The 19,185-nt window shown below is 37.6% G+C and overlaps 1 protein-coding gene across 4 annotated transcripts in view; it reads left to right on the top strand.

The window, feature by feature from the left end:
- Nucleotides 1–2,888: 2,888 nt before the first annotated feature.
- Nucleotides 2,889–19,185, top strand: part of SCN8A (sodium voltage-gated channel alpha subunit 8) — a 214,281-nt gene continuing 197,984 nt past the window's right edge. For all 4 annotated transcript variants that reach the window (XM_074270347.1, XM_074270345.1, XM_074270346.1 and 1 more), the window contains exon 1: nt 2,889–3,002. The gene's annotated coding sequence lies outside the window, so the exon portion shown is untranslated. The remainder of the gene's footprint in view (nt 3,003–19,185) is intronic.

Raw genomic sequence — 19,185 nt, 5'->3', positions numbered from 1 at the left:
ATTGCAACCCAGCAGTGACAACTCATTTTATGAGACTCACTCAGTAGCTTATAAAAAGATGGTGAAAGGTTTTTTACTAGTTACTACCCCGGAAAAATAGCACTTTTCCTAGTTCCTGTACCTTGCTACAGTTGTCAAAACTTGGCACAAAACAAAAGGGAAGGGGCAAAAGTTGAGTATGTGGGGAGCATGGGGAGCAGTGGGGCAGGGGGACAGGAGAGGATTTTATCACTGGCACTTTTGCAGTTATAGGTACTAGACTATGAGTACAAGAAGGGCCAACACCTAAACAGTAGTAGGAGGTTGAATCTTTTTTTTTTTTTTTTTTTTTAATTATAGCTTTTTATTGACAATACATATGCATGGGTAATTTTCGAAACATTGTCTCTTGCACTCACTTCTGTTCCAACTTTTCTCTTCCCTTCCTCCACCCCCTCCCCTAGATGGCAGGCAGTCTCATACATGTTAAACATGTTAAACTATATCTTAGATACAATATATATGTGCAGATCTATACAGTCCTCTTGTTGCACAAGAAAAATTGGATTCAGAAGGTAAAAATAACCTGGGAAGAAAAACAAAAATGCAAGTAGTCCACATTCAAATATTTCCCAGTGTTAGGAGGTTGAATCTTGCACAGTGATGTGAAGGATTAGGGTGGGATGTTGGCATAGGAGGGATTGGCTGGGACTAGCTTCTAGACTCACTATTTGGAGGAGGTTGGGATGTAATTTATGGCCTCATACCCCTATTGGTTGATAGCATACTTCCCTGAGATCATTCAAATATACTGCCTTTGGGAGATAAGAAATCTGTTTTTGTTGTTGTTGTTGTTGTTGTTGTTTTGGTTTTTTACCTTTATGCCAGAGCCCTTGTTAAAATTTTATTAGGAATTTTATTCCTTGGTTTTCCAAAAGTTGGTGATCATAAGGGAACTTGGCAAAATGTAGCACTACAATGGCATATTTTGGTCAGTCCTTCGACCTCTGGCAGAAGGGTCCACTTTCCAGACAAAGGAGGAACAATGTAACTATTAATAAAGATTAATAGAATAAATGGACCCATAGAATGTACATTTCTTGATGACATGAAGAGTTGTTTTATGTTTCCACACATTTGGCTTCTAGCAAGGTGCCAGACTCTTGGAAAAAATGAAATGAATTAAGGAAAACATTTGTTTTGATCTTGTTCAGCACTGGGCTAACAACCCTTTGGGCTTACAAAGGTAATACAAAGGTAAGGCACTTCCTGCGCTCAAAAAATTTGAATTCTAATTAGACGACACTTCCTGCGTAGTGGGGAGAGACTCATGAGTGGGGAGGGAAGCAAGAAGGGCTTATCTTGTATTAGCTCTTCCACCAGGTAATGGAAGTATTGATTTGACCTTGGATGATTTCCTCAGCTGGTATCTAATATAAGCTTGTTGAATCCTTCCCGATCTAAATCAAGAGAGTATTATTTGATTATTCAACTTTAAACTATCCAGGGCTTGCCCCGCAAACAAACAAACAAACAAAAAACCACTCTAAAACTTGTTGATTTCACTTGAGTGCGTCGGCTGGGGAGCTGGGAATGGGGAAGAATAATTTTTGTTTTGTTTTGTTTTGAAATTAGGTGCAAGCGAATGGTGTTTGCAGAGGGATTGGGGAAGGAAGGTTCCTTGTCTGGATAACTGAAAACGAGTGAGTGTGTGTGTGGAGGAGTGAGCAAGGACAAGTTTTTGGATTCTGTGCATTGCCCATCTTGGAAAATCAAGGAATGTGTGTGCTCAGCGTGGGTGGAGAATGAAACGTTTCTGGGTTATGTGGAGTTCCTGCCCGAATAACTGAGACTGTGCTTGTATGAGGTTTGGGGTAGGAAGGAAAGCTTGTGGATTTGGTCTAGATTCCTGCCCAGATAACCGAGAGCGAGCTTGCCCGGTAGGGTCGGCCGGGCCAGTGCGGGCGTATCTGCCTTTCTCTTCAGCTCCCTTTCAGCCTCGGTTCCAGTCTCTGTCTTCTGTCTCTGACTTTTCCTCTGTGTGAGTCTCTATCTCTGTCACTGTCGGTATCCCGCTCCCCGTCTCTTTCTGTCTGTCTCTCTGTCCTTTCTCTCTCCCACGGTCTCTCCGTCTGTTTCCTCTGTCCCTGTGTCTTCTCTCTCTCTCCCTCTCTCTCCGTCTCTCTCTCTGTCTCTCTTTCTGTCTCTGTCTCTCTGTGTCTCTCTCTGTCTCTGTGTCTCTGTCTCTCTCTCTGTCTCTGTCCCTCTATCTCTCTCTGTCTCTTTCTCTGATTCTCTTTGTGTCTCTGTCTTTCTGTCTGTCTCTGAATCTGTTTCTCTGTCTCTGTCTCTCTGTCTCTCTCTGTCTCTTATCTCTCTGTCTGTCTCTCTCTCTCTGTCTCTGTTTCTCTGTCTCTCTCTCCTTCTCTCTCTCTGTCTGTCTCTGTCTCTCTGTCTCTGTCTGTCTCTGTCTCTCTGTCTCTCTCTCTCTCTCTGTCTGTCTCTGTCTCTCTCTCTGTCTCTGTTTCTCTGTCTCTCTGTCTGTCTCTGTCTGTCTCTGTCTCTCTCTCTGTCTCTCTCTCTGTTTCTCTGTCTCTCTCTGTCTCTCTGTCTCTGTCTCTGTCTCTCTCTGTCTCTCTGTCTCTGTCTGGCTGCTGGCTCTCTGCCCCTTCTGTCTCTGCTCCTGTCTGTCTCTCTCTGTCTCTCTCCTTGTTTATCTCTGTCCCTGTCCCGGTCTCTTTCTCCCGATCTCGGCCCGTGTCACGGTCGCGCTCGCTCCCGCGGCGGGCCAGGTGGGGGCGGGGGAGCGGGCGCGGCTCCGCGCGCGCGGCTGGCCCGAGTCATCAATTATGCAAGGACTCGGGCGGCGGCGCGGGGAGCGGCGCGGGGGGGCGGGCGCGCGGAGCGCTCCAAGATGGCGCCCACCGCAGTCCCGCCCGCCGCAGCCTCGGCTTCTCTGCAGTCCGGCCGCGCCTCCCGGGCCCCGCGCTAGGGCCGCCGCCGCCTCCCTCGCAGCCTTTGCCGTAAGTGCCCCCTCGCCTCCCGCTGAGGGCCCTTGGCTCCTCCTCAGGACCCCCGGCCACCCGGTCTCGGGCCACCCCGTCAGGGGCTTTGCCGCAGAGTGCGCGGAGAGGCGGCCGGGGCCGGGGCCGCCGCCGCCGCCCGCCCGCCTCCCGAGGGGTGCCCGGGTGGCCGCACTCCGGGCCGCCCGCCCCGTCGTGGCCCCCTGGGGTCTCGGAGCCCTGCGGGGATCCCGGACAATCCCGTCCCCTTCCCCCACGCCTCGCCCGCTCTCCATCCCTCGGAGCCTTGGGGGGCCCGGGTCCCTTTCTGGGGGCAGTGCTCCCGGCCCGGAGCGGAGCTTGTGGGCTGGGTGCGGGCCTCTTCCCGGGCTGCAGTGGTCAGGGCACGGGACTTTCCGGAGTTATTTGCCGTCGCCCCTCGTCCCTGCCCTCCTCCCCATCCTTGACTGCATCCCTCCCGTTTCCCGTTCCCGGAAGGCTGCAGAAATAGGACTCGGGTCTCTGCGCCCCCGATTCTGCCTTTCCCGTGCCCCGATGTCGTCCCTTCGCCCTGCCCCCCACCTGGGTGCCGGGAGTCCGGGAAGGCTCGGGCGTCTAGGACTTGCCTTTGGAAGCCACCTTTCCCACTCGCAGAAGGGCTCAGGCTCCTGCATTAAGGAGAACATCACTTTCAGAATATCCCCTTCCCCCACCCCCACCCCCACAGCAGCCGATGCAGCGCCTGTCTCTCCTTCCCCAGCCCTTCGAGCCCCTTCCCAGGCGCTGCAGCACCAGCAAACTGGGGTTCATGTTTGCATTTGGCACCAGGGGGCTTTTTGTCAGCCACGGGAGGGGGGCTTCTCTTCTCCTTCCGTCTCTTCCCCCCCACACACACTTCTCCTCCCCCCACTCCTGGGACTGCAAGGCCTCCGCATTTCCCCTTGTAGCTCAGCCTCATCCCTTGAACACCAGCGCAGCCACCAGTGGAGACCTGGCACTGAACTTTCTGGAGGCTTAAGGGAAGGTTTCCAGACCCCTTCAAATGGCCTCGACTTTCCAGATGAAAAGGATTTGACTTTTTGATTTTCAACTTGATCAATAGGATTCTTTCATCATGTCCCTTTCCAACTACCCCACCCAGTGCCATCTACCTTTAGTGGTCTCTCCTCCCTTCCCTTACATTGGGAAGGAGAGTGGGGAATAGATTTCACATAGCTCGAACATCTGGAGGCTATACAGCTTGGGGCCAGTCCCTGTAGAATGTGTCATCAGTTTTGTGGGGAAGAGGGGAAGTTTGCGATTGTACCTGATCAATTCAGATGTGTAGTAAGCTGCAGATTCTGCCTTAAGTGGGAAACGGCTGCTGATCCCATACTGGGCGTCAGAGGAGAATTAGAGGTGGAAATGGGAAGTAGGATGAAGGAACTGACGGTTCCTTAAGAGTCCTTTTTGTAAATGTTTTCTGAAATTTCAATGTCGTGCTCCCCTGGAGAGGGAGCTTCAGAGGTGTTTGAGCTTTCCAAGGTAGGTTGCAGCTGTGGTGGGTTTTTCAACATTTATTTAAGTATGTAAATACTTTACCCTCATGTTTTGGGAGAGAGGAAGAATTTATTTTCCCCACTCCTGCCCCCATCCTTTTAAAATTTTTTGATGTGTAATGCAAGTAATTCAAGGGATGAGTTGACTTCCTGGTGGGATTCCTAAAGGCAGAGACTCTAGGGAGTGGAGCTTAGACTGCTGAGAGCTTTGTACAGTAGCACATTGTCTGTAACCTGGTTCTGGAAATACTGCAGCATTTTTTTCATGGGAACTCATGACCCATAAGGCCTGCACTTCTCGCTGAAAGAGAATTTGATTGCTAGGGGGATGGTTTGGTGTCCAGCAAGCATTTTCTGTCCTAGAAATCAAGGCTCTCCTTGGAGAGGGCTGGGAGCCTGTCCTCTGTATCTCTGATTCAAGGTATGTGCATACAAAACTCTTTCTTAGGAAGGATGATGGAGGGGATTGGGAAGCAAACTTATGGATTTCTTGTGCATAGATACAGTGCCTGACAGACTAGTATTTAGGTTTTTTTTAATTTTTTTATTTTTTTACTTCTGGCATGTGATCCTCAAGGTTTTTTGCTCACCATAAGCAGAATTTTTGGGAGATTTTATTTCATGATTGTAGGATTGTAGATTTAGAATGGGAAGCCATAAAGTATAATTCCCTCATTTTACAAATGAGGAAACTGAGGCATAGAACAGTTAACTGGGTCACACAGCTAGTAAAGTCTGAAGTTAGATTTGAATTGTGGTCTTTCAGATTCCCAAGTCTAGTGCCATATCCGTTTTGCCACAAAACCTCTTTAAGAAAGAATCATATGATCATTGCTCTACAGCTGGAAGGAACCTCAGAAGCCGTGTGGTCTAATCTTCTAATTTTACAGTTGAAGTAACTGAAGTTCAGAGGTCCTATATGCCCAAGGTCATATAGGCAAGATTGGAACTCTCTTAACTCCAGAAGCAGAGACTTCTTATTTATTTATTTATTTTGTATCGTTCTAGGCTGCTTGTTAATACAGAATAAAGTGAAACATTCTGTTTATTTTAATTTAAATATTTGCATTTCCTTACTTTTGGGTATTTCATGAGGTTAATTAGACTTTTTTTCTTAGGGACCCAGTCTGACCTCTCTTCTCGGCTTTTGATAAGGTTTTATGCTGTGGTGCTGAAATGGACAGTTCCCTCAGAGCATCGAAAAAATGAATTGTACACATGGCAGAGAATGGTTTAAGGTTTTCTTTTCTTTTTTCCTTATTATTATTATTATTATTATTTTAATTAGGGGCTTCTTTGTGGATGTTTGAATATGCTTTATTGTTGGCCCTCTTGGAAGCAGTGTTTATAAACTATAACACACTCATGTTGTAGCTATATTGTGATATTATACTGGTAGTGTAAAGCAGAAGAGACTCAGTCTAGTGATTAAAAAGAACAGTGAAGAGAAGGTACTACATGGAGCAGAAATCACAGTGATAGTACCACTATTAAAACTGTCAAGAAAATTATTTTGGAATTGTAGAATCTTAGAGTGAAAACTTTGAGAAGGAAACTTAGATTTTTGGGCCTCGTTTTTCATATTTATAAAAGTGAAAACTAAAAGGTTTCTAATTTTCTTTCTATTCCTTATTCACTGTTCAGTGTTTTGAATCATCTAGTCCAGTCTTACTGCAGAAATATCTTCTCTATTATCCTTGACATAGCCATTCAGTCTTTCCTTGAATACTCCCAGTGGTGAAGAGTTGCTCACTACTTAAAAAGTAGCCCATTTCATTTCCACATAGCTTCTGAGTACAAACTTGTATCTTATGTAAACCTATGAGCTGATATTTAAATATTTATGTGTTGGGGCTATGTTGATGAAAATATCCAGAAATTACCAATTCATTCCTTATTGTTGTTATACTAGTTTTTGAGAAAAGGCTAAAAAAATCTTTGTTTTATAGGAGTTTTGCAAAAAGCATATGCCTGCTTGAGAAGAGCACAGGAATAGAACCATGCCCATTTGAAACAATAAAAATATTCAGTGTCCTCTTTAATGTGTTAATATTATGTAACAAATTCTGGAAGGAAGTGCATGAATTAGTGAATATTTTCTGTAGCATCAAGTAATTCATAAATATTTGTTGAATTGAATTATACCTGGGTAAGAAAATAAGCCTAAACCCTATAGAACATGTTCAAAAGGTAAAGAATTTATCTAGATCAAAACATCACAGTGTAGATAGTGAGGATAAAGAGTCACATGGTGACCATTTTGAAGGATACACATACATATAAAAATATATAGGTATATATATATATACATATAATTTTTATAGGATTGAACACTAAGATGAGGAAAGTGTCTTGCTTTAAATTTAATAATTTAGCAAATGGAATAAAGAACCCTTTCTTAATTGAAACCCTATTATATGTACTGCCCTGCAAGTGCTATAGAAATTTTTAAATTCAGTACTTTGGAAGATACCAAACTGATTCTATGTCTAATTTCCTAGATCTTCTAGTCCAGTCTCACTCAAAGTAGGAATACCCTCTATATTATCCTTAACAGGTGATAATTCAAGCTTTTAAAAAATACTTACAGTGTTAACTTATCACCTCAAAAATAACAGAATAATATCTGTAGAAGAAGCTTCCTTCAGAGGAACAATAGGGAGAGAGATATTCTCCAAATAAATCCTTGTATTCATTTGGGATAAAGAATACAAGTTAAAAAAAAAAAGAATACAAGTTAAGCACAGATCCAGAAAATTTAAGAAGGAAAAAGTACAAAATACTTGCCACTAGTTAGTAAGATTATATATATATATATATATATATATATATATATATATATATATATATATATATCTCTTATATTCAACTTCCTAGATATATTGTCTGTGTGAGGTTAGAGAGATAGACAATCTGGGAATACAATAAAGAGGGTCAGTAAAGGTAAAAGAGAGTATTAAGGAGTTGTATGTAATAAATAAGAAAGAGGTTTAGTTGGAAAATTGTTCTAGCTTGGTTGTAAACATACATATATACATGTATTAATAAGTATGTATAATATATATTTATATATACATATATATGCTTTGTGCTTTGTGAAATTTTGTAGACTAAAAAGTAACAAGTTAGACTTAATATTCAATTATATTATGTTGTATGGATAATTTGGATAACCTACATGAATATTTCTTGTTCAAAAGGGAAGGTCTTATTAAATTATTATTTTGCTGACCTATGCCCAACTTTAGGGCCAATCCAATTACCAACAGAACCCCTCAATACCTCATCCTTGACCACCATCCGAGGAGAACTGTTTACCTGAAAAGGAATTCTTTAGCACTCATCAGCTGGCAGAGAGCTGGGCTGTTTTTAGCTTCAGCTCAGGATTTGGAGTTGTGAAATAGGACCAAGACTGAGGCTCACCTTAATAATTACTTGAGATAAAAGCCAGTGTTCAGAATCTGAATTGTGGTGAAATTCTGTCAGGGGCAGGGCTTAATTTTAAGAGGTCAATGTGGAGAAATGGAAATTAGAATGACCTGAGTTTAATTCTTGATCTATTTTTTGTCAATTATGGGACTTTAGCTTCTCTGATCCTATTTTTCTTCTTTTGTAAAATGGTTAATAATGATATCTGTGAGTCACCTTAGTAGTTATGGCTCTGGAATTAGGAAGACCATATTTAAAGTACTGCCCCAGACACTCATAGCTGACTCAAGTTAGGAAAGTCATTTGACCTCTTTAAGCCTCAGTTTCCTCATCTGTAAAATGGGAATAATAATAGTAACTACCTCAGAGGGTTTTTTTTTGGGATCATATTAGATAATATAAGTAAAGTGCATTTTGGACTTTAAAACACATGTTATCACTATTATTATTATCTGCTTTTCCTACTTGTGATAATTAAACTAGAAAATGACACTTTATAAAACGGAAAAAGTCATATAGAGATGAAAGTGGATAGGGATGAGGCTTTTCTCTGTGATTTCACTGGTACAGTTCCTCTGGCACCTTCTTTGCAATTGGATGTACCAGAGTTGACTAAAGCACTGTGAAAAGCTCAGTTGGATTTGGTCCTTGAATCCTAGCTTTTCTGGCTCTAAGACCAGTTTTCTATCCACTGTCATGCTGCCTCTACAAGGAAATATAAAGTGGCATTTTCTTTGTTTTGGTATATTTTAATCTCCTTTAGTAGTTTAGTTTTTTGAGAGCAGGTCCTGCCACTTTTATCTGCATATCTCCTTTAAAATCTAGGGCACTTAATAGGTACTAAATAAACAAGTGTGTGTTGAGTGGACATGAAAACAGTGTAACATAATTTTTGTGGACAAAGAACTTTTTTTCCTAACAGTATTATGAAATTCAAGGGACTGGAATTTAAGTTCCACTTAGCAAATTAAAACAAACACCAAACTTCTGGTGTTATAGATCCTAAGATTTAGAGTCAGAAAGTACCTTGAAGAACATCTTAAGAGGACATTGGAAGCAGTGTGAAAAAGTGGAAAAATCTCCCTGAAGTGACAAGGCCTGGGTTCAAATCCTAATGCTGACATTTCCTGTGTGATTGTGGGCAAGTCCCTTACTTAACCTTGCTATAGCTTGCTACAGAACTGAGATTCAAACCAATTTCTTATACTTTCTTGCAGTATTATAGTGTGTTATAGCAAAAAACTAATAAGATGCACAATAATTGAGGAATGAGGTTTATAAATGGAATGTCAGAAGAACGGAGGAAATAGATAATTTTGAAAAGACATGGACAGACTCAAGCTACTTGGTGAAGTGAACAGAAATAGAAGAATAATTTATGCTGTAGCATCAATATTATACAAATGAACAATTTTGAGGGCTTTTATAAACTGATGAATAAGGATATGAACTATTACATGAACTTTCAGATGACCTCACTGTATTGTTTTATTTAACTGTTTTAATTTTTCATGAAATGTAAATAATATGTAAATATTTATAGTGTAATATAAAAAACATTAACAAGACTTGAAAAAAAACAATCATTGATCTTTGACTATTCATGTATATTGACATTTTTTCTATTGGGTAATAACTTGTATTTATATATTTCTATCAATTTCTTATATTAGATATTAGGCTTTCATCAGAGAAATTTGCTATTTATATATTTTATTCCAGTTGACTAGCTCCCATCTAATTGAATTGAATGAATAAATTTTTTATTAAACATTATTAAGTGCAGAGTAAATGCTGGGGATACAAATAGAAAAATCATTCTGCTCCCTGGGAGCTTACTTTCTAATGAGGAAAAATTCTGGCTTCATTTGCTTAGTTTTTAATTTTTATGTTGCACTTAAACACCTTTTACTAGTAGCCAAAACATTTTCGTACAGAAAAGGTAACAGAAAAAGATAAATACATGAAACCACCAATATCAGGTATAGTATGTATTTTTAAAAATAGTGTATAAAAAGTATTTATAATTCCATATGCCCAACTGCCCTGCTTGTCTTTTTCTTTTTGAAAAACCTTTTCTTTCTTCATTTTTTTGGGTGGGGTGTATGTGAAGTAATATTACTACTATACCTTTCCTATATTTTTTCCCTCCACTGAAAAAAGGAAAAATGAAACTCTTGTAATAAATAATAATATTCAAGCAAAAAATATCTCATTTTCTTTGTCTGAAACTGTTTCATTCTTTACCTGGAAAGTTCATCACCATTCTTTTAGAGGGAAACATCTTGCATCATTATTCATTAAGTTTCTCTAGTTGTGGCTCGTTATTGCATTGGTCAGAATTTCTTAATTCTTATAAAATTATATTTTCTTAAAATATAGTTATTATTGGATATCCCTTATTAGGACAAAAGAGTTCTTTCCCTATTCAAGTTTATAAAAGGTATTTTTTATACTATTCCTCTAATTTGTTTATGATATGACCTTTTATATTTAGATTTTGAATCCATTTGGTGCTTAGGTCGGATTTCTGCCAAACTTCTTTTCAGTTTTCCTAGTATTTTTGGGTTGAATAATGAATACTCAACTGTTGAAATCTCAGTTATCAAGCATTATGTTACTATATTTGATTGCTTCTGATTCTCTGGTATCTCAATAATCTTTTTTATTTTTATTTTTAAAGCAGTATCAAAATGCTTTGATGATTATATTTTGTAATAAAGTTTGAGATTTGATACTCTGCTAGGTCCCCTTTCACATTTTTTTTCCATTATTTTCCTTGAGAGTCTTAACCTTTTGCTTTTCCAGATGAATTTTTAAAAATTATTTTTCTTGTTTATAAAAAAATTTATCAGTAGTTTAATTGGCATGGCACTGAATCTATACATTAATTAGGTGGTATTGTAATTTTTATTATATTGGTAAGGCCCAACCATGAACAATTTGTATCTCTTAATTTTTTAGGTCTGACTTTATTTCAGTAAAAAATGTTTTGTGGTTTTCTTAATTCCTATGTGTGATAGTAAGTACAATCCCAAATGTTTTATACATTCTTTAGTTAATTTGATTTTTTTTTTTGTTTTGTTTTTTTGGGTGAGGCAATTGAGGTTAAGTGACTTCCCCAGGGTCACACAGGTAGGAAGTCTTAAGTGTCTGAGGCCAGATTTGAACCCAGGTCCTCCTGACTTTAGGGCTGATGTTCTATCTACTGTTCCACTAGCTGCCCCCTCTTTAGTTATTTTGAATAAAATTTCTTTGTCCTTTCTGCTGGGTTTTATTGATTATATATACAAACAATGTCTGGGAGGGAATTATGTTATTTTATGGCACTTAATTGAAACAAAATTAACAATTCAGTTAATTTTTTTGGTGACCCCTAGGGTTTTTTTTTTTTTTAAGTAAGCCATCATAATAATTTTATTTATTCTATGTCTATTTTAGTCCTTTAATTTAAAAAAAGATTGCATTTCTAAAATCATATCAAATAATAGTGGTAACAGAGAACAGATATTATGGCTTTACCCTGATCTTCTTTGGAAAGCCCTTTATTACAAATATTAAATCCATCTGATCTTGGATTTTTTTCTTTCTTTACTTTGGAAGTTCCTTTGTGGCTTGTTCAATTTCTTATCTAACACCCATCCTTCCCCCTTTCCCTCATTAGATTATTTAAATTCTCTATTATGTCTTAACCTAAGAAATTTTTAAAATTAATATCCACCTATTTCACTTACTGTTAATAGTGGGGGTTTTGCACATAATTGGGCAAAATAATTTCTAGTAATTTCCTTTATTTCCTTTTAATTAGTTGCAAATTCTTCTTTTTAATTTTTGGTAGTGTAAATTTGATTTTCCTTGGTTAAAAAATATCAAATTACCTATTTATTAGTTTTTCTGGGGGAAAAAAAACTACCTACTAGTTTTATTTATCAATTCAATAAATTTCTTATTTTAAATTTTGTTTTTTATTTGACTTTCCAAATAATTTATTTTTTGTTTTTGTCTGCTTTTTAAATTTGCTTCCCTCCTCCCCATTTTTAGTTGCATGCTTATCATTGGTCTGTACTATCTCTTTTGCTGATGAAAATGTTGAGAGATATTCACTTTCTCCTAAAGGTTTATTTGACTGCTGTATCTTAAAAGTATGGATATGTTGTTTTCATTTCTTTCATTTCTTTATTTTTCCTATATGTGTTTGATTTGTCGTATATTTATTCTTTGACCCACCGGTACTTTAGAATAAATTATTAAGCCTTCATTTATTTTTGAATCCTTTAATTTTTGAATCCTTAAATCTTTAATTTTGAATTTCATTGAACTAGACTTATCTAGTTTTGAAAGGGAGTCCTTTAGGTTCTGTTATTGTTTTGTTGTTTTTTCTTTCTTGCAATTCAAATAACTTTCCTTTCAAATACTTAGATGCCATTGCTTAGATACTTACCTAACTACATACATGTTGAGATGCAAGTATATCAAATACTGATTATTTCATTATTCTTAATTCCTTTAACCATGGTAGTTTTGCTGCTTATCTTTTTTAAACTGGTCATTTTTACTGTTACCTTTTATTAATTTAATTATTATTACCTGTGGGTTTTTTTTTTTTTTTTTTATTTGTCAAAGCATAGTAAACTCTGGTTATTCATTTTTAACTCTAAATCTTTATTTCAGGCATGTTTCTTTTTTTGTAAATTTTTATTATTGTTATTTATGATTTAAAGATTGAGTCTCCTTTTTTCATCCTGGTAGGAAATACAAGCAAGGATACTCATGGACTCAATTCCACTTTGATTAGTATGGAATCTTTGACTTCAATTTGTGCTTTTGGAGAGTTTATCTCTCCTTAGATAACCTGGTCCTCCCCACCTCTCCTGGGGGCTCACAACTACCATACTTAATCTCACTACTCAGCATAGCTCAGTGCGGCTCAGAACTTCTGAGCTTAAGAGCTCCTTCAGACTCATCCTTCCTAGAAACTGGGTTTAAAGGCATGCACAGCTACTCCTGGCTCTTGTTTTTTGTCAGCAATATATTGTTGGATTCTCCTTTTTAAGTTCATTTTGTTTTCCTCATCCATTTGATAGGTGAGTTCATCATCTTCATATTCACTGTTAGGAGTTTAATTGTATATTTTCTTCTATTATAATCTCATAACTTTTTCCCCTCATCCCTCTTTACAAAGAAAGAGATGGAAGCTGATTAATGCTAGTACCCTATAATTGAAGCAGCTTTCTTATTCTTTCATTCTCTTTACTAAGTCTTGACCTCCATCTCTGTTTCTCACACTATTTTTGCTTCTTTTTAATCCCATCCTTAGTTACCAGCCTTTTGAAACTGAAGTATGTTTTGCTTGTTTTCCTTCCCCGATTCTAGTCTCCTGTACCCCTTACTTACTTATCCTACTTTTCCAGGCTTCTTATACTTTACTCTCCTCCATGAGCAGCAACATTTTCATGTTTGCTGTTTCCATTTCAGCTTTATGTGTGTGTGTGTGTGTTTTCAGCCCTCCTTCAACTCATTCATAAAAAAGAATGAGATAATAAGATGCTCATTTCTTCATATGGTCCATTTCTCATGGTTTTACGATCTTCTTGCAAATATGTGAAATAATAATTTTCTCCTCCTCCCTCATTTTTCCTCAATTGTACAAATTTTTCTCTTCCCTTTTCTTTCTTCCTTTAAAACAAAATAAGACTACTTTTAAAAAACTCTTTTTGTGTTCTCAGCGTACATTTGCATTCCAAAGAGACATTTGTTTCTTCTAGCCCATTAGAATGTAAGTGCTTCTTTCTTATAGTTCTATTCCTCTAATGTATTTGCCTTTCTGGATTTCTCTTGAATTCAGAGGTTTTCATTTTATAGTTTCTACTCAGCCCTTAAATGGCCATTCTCCCCCACAATCCATCACTCCGACATGATTATGGTCAGTTAAACAGGATTATTCTTGATTTGTTTTGGAATATACATTCCAGGATTTTCTTTTCTGTAATGTAATTGTTACCAAGTTTTGTGTGATCTGGATTGTAGTTCTTTGGTGATAAATTCGTTCTGTTTGCAATATTTTTCTTTGATTTGGAAACTTGGAAGTTCCCCAAGACTCTGTTCTAGCTCTTCTCTTCTCCCTCTATAGTATTTCACTTGGTGATCTTATCAGCTTCCCCAGTTTTATTTGTCATTTCTAAGCAAAGATCACTAAGATCTATTTATCCAGTCCTAATGTCTCTCCCTACTTATCAATCTTAACTTAGTAGTAATTTTTTTTTTAACAACATTATCCCTTGTACTCCCTTCTGTTCCGAGTTTTTCCCCTCCTTCCCTCCACCCCCTCCCCTAGATGGCAGGTATCCCCATACATATTAAATATCTTATAGTATATCCTAGGTACAATACATATGTGCAGAACCGAATTTTGTTGTTGTTGTTGTTGTTGCAAAGGAAGGATTGTATTCGCAAGGTAAAAATAATCTGGGAAGAGAAACAAAACAAAACAAAACAAACAAAAAAACAATGCTCACAGTTTACACTCATTTCCCAGTGTTCCTTTTCTGGATATAGCTGATTCTGTGTGGACTAATTTTCAACTCAATAGAGGGTGCAGCCATATCTCTGGCCTGATCTCCAACTGAATGAGACCCCTTAACTGGGTGTTGTTTGGGAAAAGTATGCTTTTCCCAAAGGAGAGCCTGAGACCCTGAATCACCCTTAAAGGGGACACAGTTTCAGAATTCATCCCTGAAAATACAGGCTTCCATCTCCTTATGCCTGTCCTATTTTAGTCTTTTGGTTGGTCTCCCTGCCTCCCAACTCTTTCCTTATTCTAATCCAATTTCTCCTCATCTGTGAAATTTTTTTCTCCTCATCTATGATCTTCCTGATCAACTCTTTATTCAATAAAAATCCAACTCCTTGTCATCTCTAGGACCAAATGTGAAATCTTTTCCTTGGCCTTTTAGGCTTTTATAACTTGACATACTACTTTTCCAGGCTTCTTATACCTTAGTCTCCTCCATAGGCAGCAACATTATCATGTTTGCTGTTTCCTTCACAGAGTTTCTATTTCCCTACTCTGGGCTTTTTTCCTGGCTAACCTCAAGTTCTAGAATGTTCTCAGTCCTTATCTCCACATCTTAGCTTCCCTGGCTTTCTTGAGATCTCAACTAAAGTCTCACTTCTGCAGTCCTAGCACCTTTGCTGTGTGGACTATCTTCATTTTATTTTGTCTGCATCTTTTTTATATGTTGTTGTTTGCATATTGACTCCTCTATTAGACTGTGAACTCCTTAAGAATAAGGACTTTCTTTTTAACTGTATTGAGTTTTGTTGTTCCATACTGAAGGAGTCACAAGAGAGATCTAGTTCTTCATGTCACTTATAGGCTAATTTTATGGCCCAGAGATAGAACTGAGGAGTAATCTGGTATGCACCTCACCATTTGTTTCAGAAACCCTGTTAGCACTGACCAATAGATTGTTATCTGGCAATCAGCAAAGTTTCTAGGACAATACTATAATAAACCAGAAAATTTTAGGATTATTGATAGGTTGTTAGAGCAATATCTCACCTTAGGTCTGGGGGCCTCAGGATTACTGCTATATTTCTCCTAGAAGCTGCATCCCCTCAATATGGTCATCTCTAGCTTTGTAATGCATATTAGACTCAGGTTGATTTCCCTTACACTCAAGACAGCCCATATTTACCTGCTTTCATCTCTCCCCTTTCCTTTATTTATTTATGTGTCTTAGAAAAGTCCTGGTTTGCTCCATCTTGCTAGAATTGAATGTAAGTGAGGTAGGAGTAATTAATTAAGGTCAGTGCCATGACAGTAGTGGTAATATTACCTCTCCTTTAGAATGGAGTGGGAGCAGGCTTGTAGCCTTATGACCTTGTGTTCCCTGGGCACAAAGCACTGAACGCAAAATAGTATAATTATCTGGTATTAATTCCTAAAATGACTGCCTTTCCTGGGGCTTCTTATTTAAGGGTGTAACTCAAATAACTTTATGTCTGATATATGATTCCTTTATTTGGAGGTGTAAAAGTTTAAGGAGTTTGCTTAGAGCTACTAATCTGACTTCTTGACCCCTTGCTGCATACTAGAAGGAAAGATTAACACTCTTTCCATTGTTCCAGGATCGCATCCATCAAATTTGACGAAGATAAAAAGGAAATAGTCAATAATAGAGGAGCTGTGGAAGATAGTTATTACAGTGTTAGTAGAATTGTAAACTAGTCCAACAGTTCTAAAAAACAATGTGGAGTTATGTGAAAAAAAGTAATCAAACTACTCATATCCTTTGTCAGTGACAGAAAAAAAGTTTCTCTATATAATAATGTTAATAACAGCACTCTGGGGTAACAAAATACTGGAAACCAAATGGTGGCCCATTAATTGGGGAATAGTTGGACAAATTGTGGCACATGAATGTAATGAATATTATTGCTTTTAAAGAAATAATGAAGAGGGGGACTTTTGAGAAACAAGAAACTTGTATGAATGGATACAAAGTGAAAAAAGCAGAATCAAAATATAATTATAATGCTAAAAGGCAGAAAGGCATCATGGGCACTAGTATATAATTAGCTAGTCCCTAACCTAGGAGGACCTTGGAGCAAGTTCTGCCTCTAACTGATAAGTCACTTAGTATCTAAAGGCTCTTGGCAATTATCTAAATTGCAGAGGAAGTGTAGCCATGCTTTGGTACATGGGGTTTTCTCAAAAGGAGTTTCTATACCAAAGAAATTTTGTATCCAGTCTCTATCCAAGTACTAAAAGGCAGTACAACTCTATTTTTTTTAACTTAATAGTATTTCATTTTTTTCAATTACATGTAAAATAATTTTCAATATTCGTTTTCTTTGTAAGACTTTGAGTTCCATTTTTTTTTCTTTTTCCCTTAACTCCCTCCTCCTCAAGACAGGAAGAAATCTGATATAGCTTAAATTTGTATAATTTTAAACATATTTACATATTATTCATGTTGTGAAAGAAAAATCAGAACAAAAGGGAAAACCACAAGAATGAAAAAAATAACAACAAAAAAGGTGAAGATGGTATGCTTCGATCTATATTCAGTCTTCATAGTTCTTTCCCTGAATGCAGATGGCATTTTCCATTACTTGTCTATTGGAATTGTTTTGGATCACCACATTGCTGAGAAGAACTAAGTCTATCATAATTGATCATCACACAATTTTGTTGTTACTGTATACAATGTTCACCAGATTTTGCTCACCTTCCTCAACATCAACTCATGTAAATCTTTCTAGGCTTTTCTGAAATCAGTCTGCTCATTTCTTATAGAACAATAATATTGTTACATTCACAAACCATTGCTTATTCAGCTATTCCCCAATGGATGGGCACTCACTCAATTTCCAATTTCTTGCTACCATAAAAAAAGCTACTATAAATATTTTTGCATCTGTGGGCTCTTTTCTGTCTTTTGTGAAGTCTTTGGGTTACAGACTCAATATTGATACTGTTGGATCAAAGGGTATGCATAGTTTGATAGCCCTTTGGGCATAGTTCCAAATTGTTTTCCAGAATGGGTGGATCAGTTCACAACTCCACCAACAATGCATTAATGTTCCAGTTTTCCCACATGTCTTCCAACATTTATCATGATCTTTTCCTCTCATCTTAGCCAATCTGAGAAGTGTGCGTTGGTACCTTAGAGTTGTTTTAATTTGCATTTCTCTAATCAGTAGTGATTTAGAAAAAAAAAAAAAACAGTCAAGCAACCAAGCCATTATAGTTATCATCTGGGAGCTTATATGCAGCATTCTTTAGTTACAGTCTACTCTTCCCTGGGAACAAAGATTTAGCTTTGCATTTAATCTGAATTCTGCTGCATTTTAGCCTTGTTTCCACTTATTTTATTATAGTCATTATATAGGTGGTTCTTTTGGTTATTTTTTCCACTCAGATTCAGTTCATGCAAATCTTAATTCTTTATATTTATTGCTAATTATAGGGCAACATTATTTAATTAGCATTTAGAGTTATCTTCATATGTCAGAGTTTATTTCCTCATATTTTAATTGAATATAACCACAATGTACATATGGATATTCTCAGAAAGTAGGAATATGAATTGGCAATTATTAATATTCTCTTGATCTCCTTTTTGGGAGGAGCTATAAAAGTGGGAGCTTACAAGATTTTCTATTTCCTGTGGGCTTCTGGCTGACTTTTTATATAAATCTGGTGGTAGAAGATATTTACTATAGCTTCTGATTAGATTTTTTTTAAATAGTATTTTATTTCCCCCAAATACATGCAAAGATAGTTTTCAGCATTCATCTTTGCAAAACTTTGTATTCCAAATTTTTCTCCCTCTCTTCTCTCCAAGATAGCAAGCAAACTGATATAGTTTAAACATGTGTAATTCTTTTAAATAACTTCATATTCATCATGTTGCACACAAAAAAATCAGATTAAAAGGGAAAAAGACAGGAGAAAAAAAGCCCAAACAAACAAACAACAACAAAAAGTGAAAATACTATGCTTTGATCTACATTTAGTCTCCATAGTTCTTAACTAATATTTTATTTTTGGTGGGAATCAAATAAAGAAAGATTATTCAACCCTTTACAGGCCTTGTCACATTGTTCCTTTTTATTTTTTGTAGGGGATGGAATACACCTTCCTACTTCAATTGATCTAGTTTTGGAGGACCTGGAAAAACTATTAAAAAAGTGTTACAGTGGGAGGAGGGGCATCTAGGTGGCACAGTGGATAGAGCACCAGCCCTGAAGTCGGGAGGACCTGAGTTCAAATCTGGTCTCAAGACACTTAACTCTTCCTAGCTCTGTGAGCCTGGGCAAGTCATTTAATCCTAGCTGCCTCAGCAAAAATAAATAAATAAATAAAATAGAAAGTGTTATGGAATTCTTCTGTTTCTCCATAACAGCATGTCTTAGCCATTAGACAGAGGCAGCTGCCAGCACAGAGCAAATCTGTTGTAATTGGTTAATAGTCATTCCTATTTCTTGGTCTTGATATAAAGAAAGAAAATCATGGAGTAACAGAAGAATCTGTAACTTAGAAGTTGGGGAAACCCTATGGTGAGGAGACCCTCTGGTGGATGGAGAAGAAGAATTTCTTCTATTCCTTCTTTTCTTTCCCTCCATGTTATTTGGGGAGAGAAGATAACTTCTGTGAGTGTGATCATTTGTTATGGAAAAAAATATCAGCTATAAACTCAGGATAAGAACTAACTGAACACAGCTAAGTG

This window comes from Sminthopsis crassicaudata, chromosome 5 (assembly GCF_048593235.1).
Source record: "Sminthopsis crassicaudata isolate SCR6 chromosome 5, ASM4859323v1, whole genome shotgun sequence".
Classification (NCBI taxonomy): Eukaryota; Metazoa; Chordata; class Mammalia; order Dasyuromorphia; family Dasyuridae; genus Sminthopsis; species Sminthopsis crassicaudata.
The sequence above is the reverse complement of the archived record's forward strand: the minus strand, read 5'-3'. Positions and strand labels throughout refer to the sequence as shown.